Source organism: Rhinatrema bivittatum, chromosome 4 (assembly GCF_901001135.1).
Source record: "Rhinatrema bivittatum chromosome 4, aRhiBiv1.1, whole genome shotgun sequence".
NCBI classification, from domain to species: Eukaryota; Metazoa; Chordata; class Amphibia; order Gymnophiona; family Rhinatrematidae; genus Rhinatrema; species Rhinatrema bivittatum.
This window is the reverse complement of record NC_042618.1, coordinates 462,060,705-462,077,372: the sequence shown is the minus strand read 5'-3', so window position 1 is coordinate 462,077,372 and position 16,668 is coordinate 462,060,705.

Genomic DNA, 16,668 nt, shown 5'->3' with positions numbered 1-16,668 from the left:
TCACCATTTCTTACTGCTAAGAGTTAGCAACAGGGTATGGACTGCCCCATTAGGACATGCCAGTTACTTCCCTAGAGGCCCAGATTGGCTGCTGTCAGGAGAAATGATGCTGGACTCGATGGACCATTGTTCTGACCCAGCCTGATTCAAATACAAATTTAAGAACATTAAGAATCTATTAAAAGAACTAGCATCTAAGCAGAAGTGCATTTGGGCTCCTCATAAAGGGACTCTGATAAAGAGATGTTCATATCAAAACAGGTTTCCATAAAGAAGTCATTCCATACACATACTCAGAACTTTCTATTTCAGATTATGCAATAACTTATTGTTCATATTTGCTTAGGTTTCAAGTTTATGCAAAACTATGATTTTTTTAAATCAGTAAGCATATTAAAATCAGGATAATTCCTTCAAGACCTGATATCATGAGACTATCTTCTTTGTCTGATATCAGCTTCTGGACACATCCACTACAATGAACAAGAGGGGGGACTCTAACAGGAAGAAAGATTCTACAAAATACAGTAGTCCACATCCTACAAACAGCAGTATCAACCTAAATCTCAACCAAATTCAGACTGTTACTTGCACAATGATGTCTAGTTCACACATGTTACTATATACACACGGTGTATATAACAACAAGATTCTCAAGATCCGGAGCTCCTGATGAAGCAGTTTTTCTGCGAAACATTGGCCGGTTGTTGAGCCGGGCTGAAATTAAAGCATTTTGTGATTTCATATGCAAGCTGAGAGTGAACTAAGTGTGTATGTTGAAGAACGTTTAACACACAGTAACTACCGTGACCATATATTCAAAAAAAATTTTAAGTAAAAAAAGAAAAAGAAAGATAAAATAAAGACTGACCACAGATGATTAGAAGACCGGGTGGCCTCCGTTTGAAAGTGTGATGATGCGGCAAAATAATTTAAATTCAACGTTTTTCAAAATATTTTTTTCTAGTTTTTGATAAAAATATGGTGAGTGGCACTTGTGGTTAAACAATAACTGAGTTGGTATTTCCTTTTTGGATGTTAAAAATAAAAAGATACTACCAAAACAAAGAGCACTTCAAAAGGGTCCTGTCAGTCAAATACAGTAAGCAAAAGGCACTCCTCTCTTAATCTATTCAGCTTGTTGACTCAGAATCAATTGTTAGCGAAAAAAATTATTGTATAAATGTAAGATGCCGCATCAGCAAGCTTGCAGACGTGTCCAACTGTGCAAAGTTGGACCGTCCGGACTACTCCTCATTTGCGGCTCTTACCGGCTGTGAAGCCTGAAAAGGGGTTTTGAAATGCAGAAATTTGAATTGCTTAAAAGATGTTCCGTCAGAGATCACTGAGAAAATCTCCCGGCTCAATAGCTCAAGGAGAAAGTGCGGTCCTTGTGGCTGAACCAGCAGGGCCAAAAGATGAAGAAATGTGAATTTTTACTCATGGCTAACCAAGCCTATAACAGTGTGGCTAACAAAGCCTATAACAGTAATTGTGCATGGTATGTCCCATTTGTTGAAAATATGCAGATGTCTCTGTAATTACGGAGACCGCACTTTCTCCTTGAGCTATTGAGCCGGGAGATTTTCTCAGTGATTTCTGACGGAACATCTTTTAAGCAATTCGAATTTCTGCATTTCAAAACACCTTTTCAGGCTTCACGGCTGGTAAGAGCCACAAATGAGGAGTAGTCCGGACGGTCCAACTTTGCACAGTTGGACACGGCAGGCTTGCTGATGCGGCATCTTACATTTATACAATAATTTTTTTCGCTAACAATTGATTCTGCGTCAACAAGCTGAATAGATTAAGAGAGGGGTGCCTTTTGCTTACTGTAAAAATAAAAAGATTACATTTGTTTGCTTTAACTTTCTTTTAAATTTCCTTAATAAACAGTTTAATCACGACTCACCAAAGATTCTCCTTCTAGGAGACTCTCCATGCCCACACAATTGTCTCCTATTTCAATTAGAATGCCGCCATTCTGGCATCTGTATATCCTACAAAAGAAGAGAATCACATGGTCAGTTACAAAGAACTAATAAGATCAGAACCAAGGCAAAGCTTGTACATGCAGATTCAGCAGTTTGGTTAATGCTTAGGTTGGGGGTTAGTTTACTGTAAATCTACTCGGAAAGCAGCCAGGCTGCATTAGGCCATCTCTTTGCATTAAGAACGTAAGAAATTGCCATGCTGGGCATGTAGGACCAGGTAGTCTCCTGCAGGGAGTTTGATGAAAATATTGCCCTCTGTCTTATATACCACTGGAGATAAGAGTTTGAAATTTTGTATTCAGTTGTCCCTGTATAGCTTGAGATAGAGAGATTTTTTTTTAATATGCTGCCAGTTAATGAATAAGAAACATCTGTTTTTGACATTTTACATTTTTTGTACTTCACCTAGCATGACTTACTATAGGTGAAACAAATTTTTAAATAAACTAGTTTTTACATCTCCTCTTGTGTTCCTGATTTCATCAAAGGTATTGTAAAGTCACCACCAATTGTAACCCTGCAACAAATCAGACTATTTTTGTTATGTCTGTATAATATGAAATTAACAGGCATGACTATTATTGGTAGAAAGAATAACCAAGATAAAATAAAATGGAGACAGTTTGATAACAGCCTAAACATACTTTGTACAGCTAGAGAGTAAACTGAAGTCTTGGTTTCTCTTTTTTTGCATAAAGTTTATTGAATTTCACGAGTTAATACATGGAACACTATCGCCACATGAAATTACACAAGGTATCTACACCCCCCTCTCCGCAAACCCTTACACTACATCACAATAATGTGATGGAGAGTAATATAGCCTAATAAAACATTTTAAAAAATGGATATATAGATGGTATATTCTGCGCCCGATTGGCAAACAGAAGAGAATAAAAAAGAAAAACTAGGTTCCACCTCTCAAAAATTGCAGCTGTGCCTGGTGATGATAGTTCTGATTTCTTCTGGCCACGAAGTTATAAAACGTGTCCACGTTTTGGAAAATCGTTTTAAGTAAGCTTTTGTCTTCATCTGTATAGATTGGGATTCCAAGCAAAGTAATTCAACTAATTTTTTGAGCCATAGATCATCCATGGGATAGACCGGTTCCAGCCATTTCAAAAGGATACATTGCTTCCCCACGAAGCAACATTTAAAGAGGAACACGTTGCCTTCCTTACCCAACTTCGATTGTTAGACTCCATATCCAACAGGCAAATTTCAGCCAAACTTTTTAAAGAGGTCCCCCACCATCGACTAAGAGATTGAAAAATACCTTCCCAAAAGAGATGAATGTGTATGCATTCCCATAATCCATGGTGCAAGGTAGCATCTTTTGTGCCCACATTTAAGACAATTACCATGGTCTGTTATGCCAGCTTTAAAAGTACTTAATGAATAAATCATTCTATTCAAAAGTCTAAATTGTAATTCCCTAAGCATTACACAGATAGAATTCCTATACAAAGAATTCACACATACAAAGATACCACTATCATTAAGTTCAACCCGTAGATTTGTACTCCAGACCCTTGCTAAAGAAGTCAGGATCTCATAGGATTGAATGGAGTGTAACAATTTGTATAAACCCGACAATGTATGTTTCTTTCGAGTGCTTAAATGGTAAAACCTTTGAAAGGCCCCCGAGGTGTATTGAGCAGATAAGTGAAAAAGAGAAGTAATAAAGCTCCTAGTTTGCAAATAAGCTGGATAATGGTATAATAAACTCCATGTGAGACACGCAATAACTAAATGGGTGAATACTCCTAGTCTGCAGATTAATAAAGGGTGATACCACTGCCCTCGGACTCCTGCCAAGCTCTTTATAAATAATTATATACTCTCCCCATAAAACAAGGATTACTCTAAGAGGTAATAACAAATTTCTCCCACGGAAGGGCCAAATGCATTCATAAAGGTTTCCATGCAGCCCATGCAGCTTTAATCCAAAGAGAATTAATCAGATATAGAAGAAGATTATTCTTGGGGGAGTGAACATATAGCAAAGATAGTGGGGCTACCAGAGCTTTTTCTAATTCCAGGACAGTGAAAAGGCTGATATTGCCTATCAAAATCACTTATAAGAACATGAGAAATTGCCATGCTGGGTCAGACCAAGGGTCCATCAAGCCCAGCATCCTGTTTCCAACAGAGGCCAAACCAGGCCACAAGAACCTGGCAATTACTAGAGATTTGAATCGGAACCAGAATCGGATCCGATTTCAGTTCCGATTCACATCTCTATAGATGTGAATCAGAACCAGAATCGGATCCGATTTCGGTTCCGATTCACATCTCTAGCAATTACCCAAACACCAAGAAGATCCCATGATCACATGTCTCAGGCTGCAGGCAATGTTATAGAACCGGATATTGGAAAACTACCCCCTCCATCCTCTTTAGGTGCCATAAGTGTTTTTAAAAAAACATCCTTCCCCTCTTACCTCTCCAAACAAATTTTAATCAGGTTCATGAAATTCCTATATCATCCCTGTGAGACAGGATAACTGGAATCATTTGTAATGTAAATAAAAGTTGTGGAACGAGCATCATTTTTATAAGGGCTATCCGTCCCATGAATGAAATTGGGAAATGCATCCATTTTTCACATGTTTTCTGAAACTCAGACACAAGGGGAACAATATTCAGAGAATATCACGTTTGGGTCCCTATGGATATAGAGACCCAAATATTTAATCTTGTCCCACACCTATTTTAAAGGAAAGTTCTGTCAAGACAATTAAGTTGCTGGAAAGGTCTAAGATCTCCGATTTAGCCAAATTTAACCGTAAACTGGAGAAACTACCAAATAATGAAAAGATCTCCAGTGGAGGGTGGCTAATGTAACCCCAATATTTAAAAAGGGCTCCTGGGGCGATCCGGGAAACGTAAGACAAGTTAGCCTGACTTCAGTGCCAGGAAAAATAGTGGAAAGAGTTCTAAAGATCAAAATCACAGAACATAGCTGGAGGTGGAGGTGAGCAACCACGATTACCTGGCCGAGGTTACCTACGGGTGAGGACTGTATCCCGACCCAGAACGGGGGCCTCAGATTCAATTACCCGGAAGTGACGTCAGAAAGGGCGACCAGACTGGGACCTATAAAATCGCCTTAAAAGATTTGTGAATTCTGGGAGGTGAGAAACCGTGATTACTTGGCCAAGGTTCCCTGCAGGTGAGGACTGTATCCCGGCCCAGAATGGGGGCCTCCGACTCAATTACCTGGAAGTGATGTCAGAAAGAACGACCGGAATGGAACTTTTAAAAAAAAAAAAAAAAAAAAAAAATTCGGCCTTATAGCGGCGCAGCAAGCCACCGGCGCATCGCCTAAGGGGCGCGTGGCTTTGTTTGAAAAAAGGGAAAAATTTGCAATACTTGAGAATTAAAAGAACCACCTCCACCTCTGGTTAGCAGTTACTTTATTTATTTTACATTTTTGCTCACTATCTACCCAGCATAAGAGGATCCAAGTGAATAAAAAGTCTAAATACTGAAGTATATTTGGGAACTCCTATTTCCTATGAGTTAGTATTATTATGCCTCATAGTCAGCCCGATACTGTAAAACCGCGGGAGAGCGGACGAACGCCCGCTCTCCCGGCGCACGCACCGGCCCTTCGCCGGTGCGAGCTATCCAGTATGCTCCAGCATGCAAATTAGGCGACGCGGTGCAAACGAGGGAAAGGAGGCGCTAGGGACACTAGTGCGTCCCTAGCGCCTCCTTTTGGCCTGGAGCGGCGGCTGTCAGCAGGTTTGACAGCTGACGCTCAATTTTGCCGGCGTCGGTTCTCAAGCCCGATGACAACCACGGGCTCGGAAACCGGACGCCGGCAAAATTGAGCGTCCGGTTTTCGGCCCGACAGCCGCGGGCCGAATTCAAATTATTATTATTTTTTTTTTTTTTTTACTGTTTTTTACTTTTGGGGACCTCCGACTTAATATCGCCATGATATTAAGTCAGAGGGTGCACAGAAAAGCAGTTTTTACTGCTTTTCTGTGCACTTTCCTGGCGCCGGAAGAAATCAGCGCCGACCTTTGGGTCGGCGCTAATTTCTTAGAGTAAAATGTGCGGCTTGGCTGCACATTTTACTTACTGGATCCCGCGCGCATACCTAATAGGGCCATCAACATGCATTTGCATGTTGAGGGCGCTATTAGGTGCCGCGGGTGGGCCGCGTGTTTTCCTCCCCTTACTGAATAAGGGGTAAGGGAAAACACGCGTCCAGAGCAGGCTGACAGTGCGCTCCGACGGAGCACACTTTACTGTATCGACCTGAGTGTGAGGAAACACAGGGCAAAAGAGAAGGCTAACCCTGGAGCTTCTCCTACCCCTGATGTATCCGGTCCTATGGATGCCCATATTATCAGAGGAGGAACAGAATCGGGAGTGCAGTCGCTGAAGCAGGGAGCCTGGGAAAGTAACCCAGGTTCCGATGCTTGACTCTGATATCTCGCTTTCCCTGATAATGAGAGAAGCGCCTGCCAACCCTGCTACACTTAGGAACCCAGGGGTGGAACTAGCCCTATTGCATGCCGAAGCTGCTGGCAATAGGGGTCAGGCAGGGAATCCTAACCTGGGTGGAAGAAGTGAAGACACCGGGAAAACATGTCCCGACGAGTTGGATGGCAGTCCAGCCAGGGGAGAACAAGGAGGAACTGATGGACAGAGCTCTTCGACCCCTGCTGATTTGAGTTTAACACATAAATTACAGAAGCCAGCAGAAATAACTATGGAATCTGTGTGGGTAGCAATAGAAGGACTAAGTAATTTGATAGTAAACAAAATTCTCCCCATAAATGAAGTGGTAAAAGATCATGAAATGAGAATGCAGGCAGTAGAGAATACTATTAAAAGTGTTCTTTTACAGAGTACAGAAATGAAATCTACTGTAAATGTTAATAGAACATGTCAAGCGTCTTTTTTGAAAAACAATGTAAAAATGTTGAACAAGATAGAAATTATGAAAAATATGTTAAAGGCTAGGAATTTGAGGTTTGTTAACGTCCCTAGACTTTCATATATATCTCCAAAAGAGATGTTTAGAAAGTATTTAATAGAGATTTTAAAAGTGCCTGAAGGAAGTATTCCACCGGTGGTTAGAATTTTTTATTTACCGCAAAGAAAAAAAGATGTAGAAGAACTAAGAGAAACCCCAAAAACTGAAAACAAAATACCAGATTTAAACTTAACAGACATGCTGGAGTCATCAGACTCTAGCATAGCTGAAAAAAATACCTTGATTGTCACATTTGCACTAGAGACAGATAGAGAATGTATATTCAAACTGTTTTTTAAATATTGTTTATTTATTTATTTATTTATTTAACAGTTTTTTATACCGACCTTCATAGTAAATAACCATATCGGATCGGTTTACATTTAACAGAGGGTATAACTGAAGGAACAATTCAGGTAAACAATAAATAACCATAGATAGGAATAAGTCAAAGTTACAATCAACGGGAGTCAAGAACTTGGAAGCTTAAAAACAAGCTGGAAGGAAGATAAAGGCAAGTATTAATTATGAAAGATACGATAGAGAGAACGGGTTAAAGCTTGAAAGTGCTTTAACCTGGAGGTACCAGAGTCCATAGTTCATGAAAATAAATGCCAAGGCCGGATGAGAGTGGAAGCCATTAGTGATTGTCTGGAGGATCGGAGAAGGCTTGGTGGAAGAGCCACGTCTTGAGTCTTTTTCTGAAAGTTAAGAGGCAGGGTTCCAATCTGAGGTTTGCAGGGATGTTATTCCAAATAGATGGGCCTGCTATCGAAAAAGCTCTGTCTTTGGTCGTGGAGAGACGTGTGGCCTTAGTTGGAGGAAATTGTAGAGAGCCTTTGAGAACCTCTCTAGTTGGTCTGTTAGAGGAGTGGAGTTTGAATGGGATTTCCAAGTCGAGTTGAAGTTGATGATGGATGGTTTTGTGAATTAGGGTGATTGATTTGTATAGGATTCTAAAATTTACTGGTAACCAATGTAGGTTACTGAGGATGGGTGAGATGTGTTCACCGCGGCTGGTGCTGGTCAGCAGTCTCGCTGCCGCATTTTTTAACATCTGCAGCGGTTTGGTGGTAGATTTGGGGAGGCCTAGGAAGAGTGCACTGCAGTAGTCTATTTTGGCGAATAGTAGCGCTTGTAGGACTGTCCTGAAGTCCTGGAAAAATAGTAATGGTTTAAGACGTTTTAGAACCTGTAGTCTGTAGAAGCAATCCTTGGAGGTTGTGTTGACCATTTTCTTTAAGTTTAGTCGATTGTCTAGTATTGCCCCAAGGTCTCTAACATGCTTACAGGTAATGTGAGAATTGTGAGGTGATGGTGGCGGAAAATTGTTTTCATTTGAGGAGATGAGGAGTAGCTCTGTCTTTGAGGCATTGAGGACCAGGTTTAAGCTGTTAAGTAGATTGGTGATGGAAAGAAGGCAGTTATTCCAATGGGTAAGAGCTTTTGAGATAGATTCTGTTATAGGGATTAGAATCTGCACGTCGTCTGCATACAGACGACGTGCAGATTTTAAAATTTACATAATTTTAAGAATTTATATACGAAGGTCCCACTGTGGCGCGGAGGAGTAACATGCTAGCCAGCTGCCGAAGAAGAGGTTCAAAATGTGTGTGAAAGAGCAAGAGATTGGCCCTGCAAGGGCACGCTTGTGTGTGTATGTAGGTGAGGGTCCCCTGTATGGGTTTCTGTGTGAGAGTGCCTGTATATGTGTGTGTGAGAGGGTTAAAGTTTGTACGCTCTCCTCCAATCCACACCAATCTCACGATGACTAGAAATCTAAAGTTCCCAGGTATGGTGAGTGAAAGGTTTTTTTATCCTTGTTGATTTATTAGATGTGATGTCATTTTGTAATATTTTATTAGTGTTTGGCAATTCTATTCATGACCTGTTTTGATATGTATAATTTTTTGTATGGTTTTACTATACTGATTGATTTATATTTATTTCCTAATTGTTTTGAGGAACAGTGATGTTCTGCTTTTCCATTATTTATTTATTTATTATTTTATATACCGACATTCATCTCAATTGAGATATCACACCGGTTTACATTCAGGTACTGTAGGTATTTCTCTATCCCCAGAGGGCTTACAATCTAAGTTTTTTGTACCTGAGGCAATGTAGGGTAAAGTGACTTGCCCAAGGTCATTGAATACAGAATCTGGCTTGCCGTGGTTTCCAGTTCAGTTTTTGTCTGCATGTGTGTGTATTAGTGTGTAAGAGGGGGAAATGAAGGTGTGTGGGTGAGAGATAGAGGAAACGTTGTGTTGAGAGAGATACAGAGGAAGCGTGTGTGTGTCTCTCACACCCGTTGCCTCTCTCTCTCTCACTAAGCGCATGTGTGTGTGTGTGAGAGAGAGAGGAGAAGCATATTGTGTGTTTATGTGTACATGAGGGTCCCCAAGCTACAACAATCTTAGGATGACAGATAAGGATTTTAAAAATCTCCCACTTTTCATATTAGTTTTAATTATTGGGTGTTATTTGATGTGTCTGCTGTTTTGAAATGTTTTATCATGTTTAGTAAATTAAAAAAAAAATATATATATATATATATATAGCCAAAGGACAGGACATATATCCCCCAGATGCCAAATACTTTAGGTACACCACTGTCCAAAAGAGCTGTATGTGTTGGGCAATGAAAAACTAATATGCACAGGCTGGGAGAAGGTCCTTGGGGTGATAGTGCCTGGCAATCTGAAGGCAACGAAGCAATGTCACAAGGTGATAGCTAAAGCTAGAAGAATGCTGGGCTGCACAGAGAAAGAAATAATCAGTAAGAAAAAGGTGATGGTGATGCCTTTGTAAAGGTCCTTGGTGAAGCCTCACCTAGAGTACTGTGTTCAGTACTGGAGCCCATTATCTCAAAAAGGATACAGACAGGATGAAGGCAGTACAAAGAAGAGAGAAAAATAGTATGGGGTCTCTATCAGAAGACTTACATGGAGAGGCTGAAGGATCTGCATATGTACACCCTGGAAGAGAAGAGGTGCAGGGTTGATATACAGACCTTCAGATACCTGAAAGATTTTAATGATGCACGAACTTTGATCCTTTTCTGTTGGAAAGAAAACAGTAGAACTAGGGGTCACAAAATGAAAGTCAAGGGGGGGCGATTCAGAACCAATGTCAGGAAATATTTCTTCATGGAAAGGGTGGTGGATACCTGGAATTCCCTTCCCGAGGAGGTGGTGAAAACAAAAGCAGTCAAAGAATTCAAAGGGGAAAGCAATAAACACTAAAGGCTGAAGGATAGAAATGAAGAAAAGGATGCATAGGGGTAACCTGTTCAGTGTCAGTTATTACCTTTAACAATATGCATGAGGATTACTACACTTAACCAGTAAGCCTTGATGTTTCTGACAACTGCTCTATGCTTTGACGGCTTGGGGGTAAAAGGAAATTGGATTCAGAGGACAACCAACAGAGGCCCCAACTTTTATGGTCTGGGGTACCTATATGCAGATATAAGGAGAAAAGCACAGGACTGCTTCTATAGCCAAGTTCAAAGCAAAGCATGGCAAGCAGCATTGTCTGAATTTTCAAGAAGGCTCTTCACCCAGTAAAAATGTTGCTTTGTTAATATATAAGGCTTGGGGGTAAACTGCATAAAGCGACAATTGCTACCATAGGAAACTTGCTGGGCAGAAGAGATGGACCATTGGTCTTTTTCTGCCATCAATACTATATTATTAAGTTATTTTGTCAAAGTCTCCCTTTTGAAAGTTTAGTGATAGAGCTGTAGATTTACTTATTGTCCCCTCCCAGTCAATTTAAACTGGATCATGTTATGATCACTTTTGCCAAGTGTTCCCACCACCATTACTTCTCTCATCAAATCCTGCATTCCACCAAGAATTAGATTTAAATTAGCTCCTGTCTCTTCAGTTTCTGAACCAATGAAGTAGTCATTTATTCCACCCAGGAACCTTACCTCTCTAGCGTGTCCTGATGTTATATTTATCCAATCAATATTGGGATATTTGAACTCTTTCATTATTACTGAACTGCCAAACTGGTTACCCTCCCTCATTTTTAACCAATTTGGCAGTGCAGTAATAATGTGCACATCTCAAATGTATTGTCAGTAAACCACCTAGTTTAAAGTAGCAATTTAAGCAGTTTATCTTATGCTGATCAGGAGTGCATAAAAATATCCAACAGATGGTCTCGGGTTCTCTTCGTTTTCACTGCAATCAGGTCACCCTTCTGGAGAATCAGGTTCCTGTGAACAAGGAGAGCAGCCATGGACTTCCAGCAGGCAAAAAACATGTTAACATCACTATCCCAGGACAACAGATCCAGACATTACAGAAGCTTTTTTAAGTTATGCAGGCAGGGGACAGGAGCGCAGATTGGCTGGGCTTGGAAGGATGAAACTGGCAAGTACTCCAGAGTTAATGGATCAGAGCTGGGCTGAGCAGGGAGCCCAATCCTGAGGCTTGAGTTTTTTGAAAAGATTCAGGTGCAAGTTTCACGGATGTAAAGTTTGTGTGAACGGAAGACAGCAATAGTAGCAGCAGCAGCCCTGAATTTGACAGTCCAAGGTATTTGCTTTCATCATGTCTTCATAGATATGCATAGGATCCAAAAAGTTGATATTGACTGGATGTTACCACAATCACTGGCATAGGACTGGTGGATTTCTAATATGGCAACTTTTTATCTGGATTTGGCAAAAGAAAAAGAACTCTATATATTTTCTCAAGCAACCATCATACTTGGCCACAGTGAGCTGAGTGGCTTATATATGCAAGCTCGTAAGCTACTGGGCTTGACTAATCATAGGTTGCTGAGAAGTCAGTAATGCTAACACTGTGTGCAAAAGCAACTACTGTGTGAGCACTTATCTGGTTCCACAGTTGACAAAATGGTATATATATATAGTCCTGAAGTGCTGCTCCAACACTGCGGTGTTTCGGAGTATTGGACTCCTTCCTCAGGGACCCTCCAGGTGGTAATATACTTATAGTTTCTGTGTGGAAACAAAAACAGTTCTTGATTATGCCTACGAGGCTAAGGAAAACAATTGTGCGATATCGGGCTGGTGGGTAAAAACTTACGAAGCCTGTTGATTGCAGTCATTCTAAACGCTTATGAAACATCGCTAAAAGTGAGAATGTAAAATATAAAGGAAGAATAAATGTCCAGAATTTCTTATGAAGAAACTCAGCAAGAGTCTGCAAACAGAGTGGGTTGCTTCGTGAGTGTATGTACTTACGTGCACTATTGCTGGTGCAGCCCGACAGCGATTATGCCGCTTAATGACAGGAGAAATGCTGGGAAAAAACGCCGGATTTAAAGGCGAATCCTCAGAGTAAAATTATGCCGACCGGAAATGACATACATGAAGGAATTACTATCCATTGATTGACACACCATATATGGGCAATGACGTCAAGGAGGCGGCCATTTTAGAAATGGTGTGCATATGGGGAATACTGGTACATATATGAATATTCTTACAGAGATGACATGAATTAGAAGACATCTGGCAAACAATGCTGGGCCTCACAAATGGATACAAAGTTTGTCAAGACCACAAACTGAACAAGTGTGAGTCCAGCAGTACTAGCAAAATTATAAAATGAAGACATTGTTTGACATGAAGAATAGTAACTTCTTTTCCCCAGTGTAGTTCTCAAGTATTCACATTAAAACCTTAGGGACCTTTATGTGGTTTGACTTCCATTTTGTTTTGCTCAAGCCTGAACATAGTTTGATTCAATTGCACACTCCTTTTTAGGGTAACTGCATTCCCCATCTAAATAGCTTGTATCCCTCATATTAAATATCTGATTTTTTTTCTCAACAAGAATCTTCCTTTCACAATATTATCTCTTCAGGTGAGAAATAGCATTACTTCTTGAGACAGCTGAAAATTGTCTCGTATCTCTCAGCTGTTTCCATTGCTGTAGCAAAAGATGTCATAAGATTCTCATATAGAAACTGGTCCACAGTACTCTCTATTGATGCCACCTGGTATCCTAGAGGACATAGATACCATTTTGTCACCAATGCTTTTTGAAATCTTATGGGTATGGCTTCCTCTATCACACGAGTCACCTTCTCCTCTAATGGTATTAGCATAGCATGCCAAGTGACAGACTCACTCAGACAACACAAATACTGAAATGGCTGAAGCCATGACGTCTTCCAATTCATGATCATCCAGAGCTCATGCTGTCTCTCACCTATACTGCTGCCAAAAAAAAAGTGTCCCTTATCAGTAGATTGCCCAGGAAAAGAAACATAAAAATGCCTTACTCCTGAAACATTGCACTTAGGATAAATGGCAGGGATGCACATGGCCAACATTTTCATTTTGGTTAGTTTCTTTTGTTTTCATGCTTTTTTTTGGACTGAATTTCATTTTGGGGGGGTTTTGTTTTTTTCATTTAATTCAGTTTTTGTGTGTTTTGGAAAATACTGTGCACTAGTTTCCAAAACAAAAACAAAATTTTTAGGGCCATCTTTGATTCATTTCAGATTTAACAAAATGAAGACAGACATTTTCAGTTCCAAATACCATTTGTTTTTAAACAAATTTACTTCTCTAAGAAATGGCACCTCTTAAAACCCTTGGAGACACCACACCAAATGGGAAAACTCAGTATTAAAAATGTTGACAGCCCACCATAAAGGGGAAACACAAATGAGAAATGTCAATGGAATCCTGTAGCTTTAAGTGGCACAAAAAATATTCAATCTTATTGTATGAATGATAAAAGTCAAGGATTCCATATAATAAGTCTACTGTACCATATTTATTCAATTTCTTTGGTGTCAAAACCAGGTAAAAGGCACTTCGTTTTTTCAGAGCTACAAAATTATTTGAATAGACACTTTAAGCAGGGCTTTCTTCTGGTTTCTTAAAAAAAAAAAATATCCTTGGTCTCAGCAGCTCAATTCCAAATATCAAAGACGCTGTTTGAAAGGAGCTTTTCTGACTCCTACCTGCTTCTCTTTTCCTCCATTCTGCAAAGATAGGATGCTATATGGCAGTCTTCAAAATTAAACCCTTCTGAACAGATGTACACAAAAGAATTATGAGGCTCTCTTCTGTGACAGGAGAGAATCTTATTCACTGTCATAATTTTTACCTTATTCAGATGTGAGCCAATCAGATATTTATCTTCAAAGCATAACCCTATCGAGCATGCCTTAGAGGAAAAGTCAAATGATTATTGTTTTAACAAAAGGACCTTCTTGGCACAGACCCCATATGACGTTGCTTTACCTGACAATACCCCGAAATCAAACTGTGTCCACTGGGATGACCATCAGAATTATGAAAACCACAAATTGGCTCTTCATTTTAACAAAAAAATATCGGATCTCCTTAATCAGCTGATTCCAAACACTACGTCTCCAGATAACACATATCTTCCCCAAAATAAAGACATCCAGCTTAATGCCTTTGAACCCATCACAATCACAGAGATACAAAATGTATTAAAAAGAATGAAACCGTCATCACACCCATTTGATCAAATCCCTACCAAAATGCTTCTTCTTATCCCGGACACAATAGCAAAAACCCTAGCAGATATTATAAACTGCTCCTTATCACATGGCATCTACCCAGATGACCTAAAAACTGCCTCAATCAAGCCACTGCTAAAAAACCAAATCTAAATGCATGTGATCCCAACAACTTCCGCCCTATTTCCAACCTACCATTTATAGCTAAAATCATGGAAAAACTGGTAAACACCCAACTATCCAACTACCTAGAGGACCACAGTATTCTGTCCCCAAACCAATATGGTTTTCGCAAAGCCGCAAGCACCAAAACGCTACTAATTTCACTCATGGACTACCTACTCTCTGGTATTGATAAAGGCCAAGCATATTTTCTAATCCTCCTTGACTTCTCGGCGGCCTTTGACACCGTCAACCACGCCCTTCTTCTAAAACAGCTGGCAAACATTGGTTTAACAGGTGCCACACTAAACTGGTTCAAAACATTTCTAGAAAACAGAGGATACAGAGTCAAAATTCATAATAAAGAATCCCAATACCACCCTTCTAATAGAGGAGTGCCGCAAGGATCATCACTTTCACCCACCCTTTTCAATGTCTACCTGCTACCACTCTGCCAACTACTAACAAAATTAAGCCTGAAACATTTCCTTTTTGCAGACGACGTACAGATCGTAATCCCTATAAAAGAATCAATCTCAAAAACAATGGAATACTGGGACAGTTGCCTATTAGAAATTAAACTTCTCCTCAACAGTCTAAACCTTGTACTCAATGCTTCGAAAACAGAATTCCTGCTCATATCACCGGAAAACAATAACACACTTCCTAAACCACCCACACTCCTTCAAACAACCCACGTAAGAGACTTAGGAGCCATCCTAGACAATCGTCTCAACCTCAAAACATTCATTAACCAAACCACCAAAGATTGCTTCTACAAATTACATATCCTGAAAAGAATAAAACCGCTGTTTCACACTCAGGACTTCAGAACAATCTTGCAAGCAATAATCTTTTCCAAACTAGATTATTGCAACTCATTACTATTAGGCCTCCCAGCTTCTTACACCAAACCTTTACAAATGGTTCAGAACTCTGCAGCCAGAGTCCTTACAAATTCCAGGAAAATTGACCACATTTCACCTATTCTCAAAAACCTCCATTGGCTTCCGATCCACTATAGAATCATGTACAAAACCATTAACATCATATACAAAACTATCAACCAACACACGCAACTTGACCTACAAATACCACTTAAAAAATTCACCTCCGCCAGGCCTATCAGGGAACACTACAAAGAGTCACTCCAAATTCCAAAGGCCAAAACCTACCAACATAAATCCTTGAGTCTCAGAGCCTTCTCATCAGCAGGTCCAGCTCTCTGGAACTCGATCCCACCTGATTTGAGACAAGAGCCATGCTCTTTAACATTTAGGAAAAGACTAAAAACTTGGCTTTTCAAAAAAGCATTTCCAAGCCTTGAATAAAACCTCCTCTCACTAGCACTAACTCGTATGCAATAATGGAATGTAAACACGAATCAACCAACCTCAAACCCTCTCTCACTAATTCCTGCTGAATATTTATCATACTATTACCATTCACAACTGTCATATTTATTCATTTGATTACCTATGTACCGTTTCATTTTTCACTTGCTATTCTAATGTATCAATAGGCTGAAATGTAAATATTGTGCTGTTCAATTTCTCCCCTTCCATCCCAAGTTTATTTTCCTTGTTTTTTGTAACTTTCCCTCTCCCTTTTTCTGATTCACTGTATTTAAAGTTCAAGGTTCTTATTGAAAATATTGTTTTTTACGTTACGTTATGCTTTACACTCCTTGTTATTTGTAAACCGGGTTGATGTGATGCCTATCATGAAACTCGGTATAACAAAAACAATAAATAAATAAATAAATAAATAAATGAAAACCACAGGAAATTTCAACTTGTGCCTGTTTCTCTTTTATTGGATCCACTTCTAGCTGCTGAGTTAGTTTCTCCATAGTTCCAGACAAATATGCTGAAGCTACTACAATGAATACCATTTAAAAACATTTATAGCCCGCTTATAGGAAACATGTCATGCTAAGAGGGTTACAATACAAAATTTTTCATAGCAAATCAACAGATATATATACACATAATAAAAATACAATAAAATATGATAAAATAATAA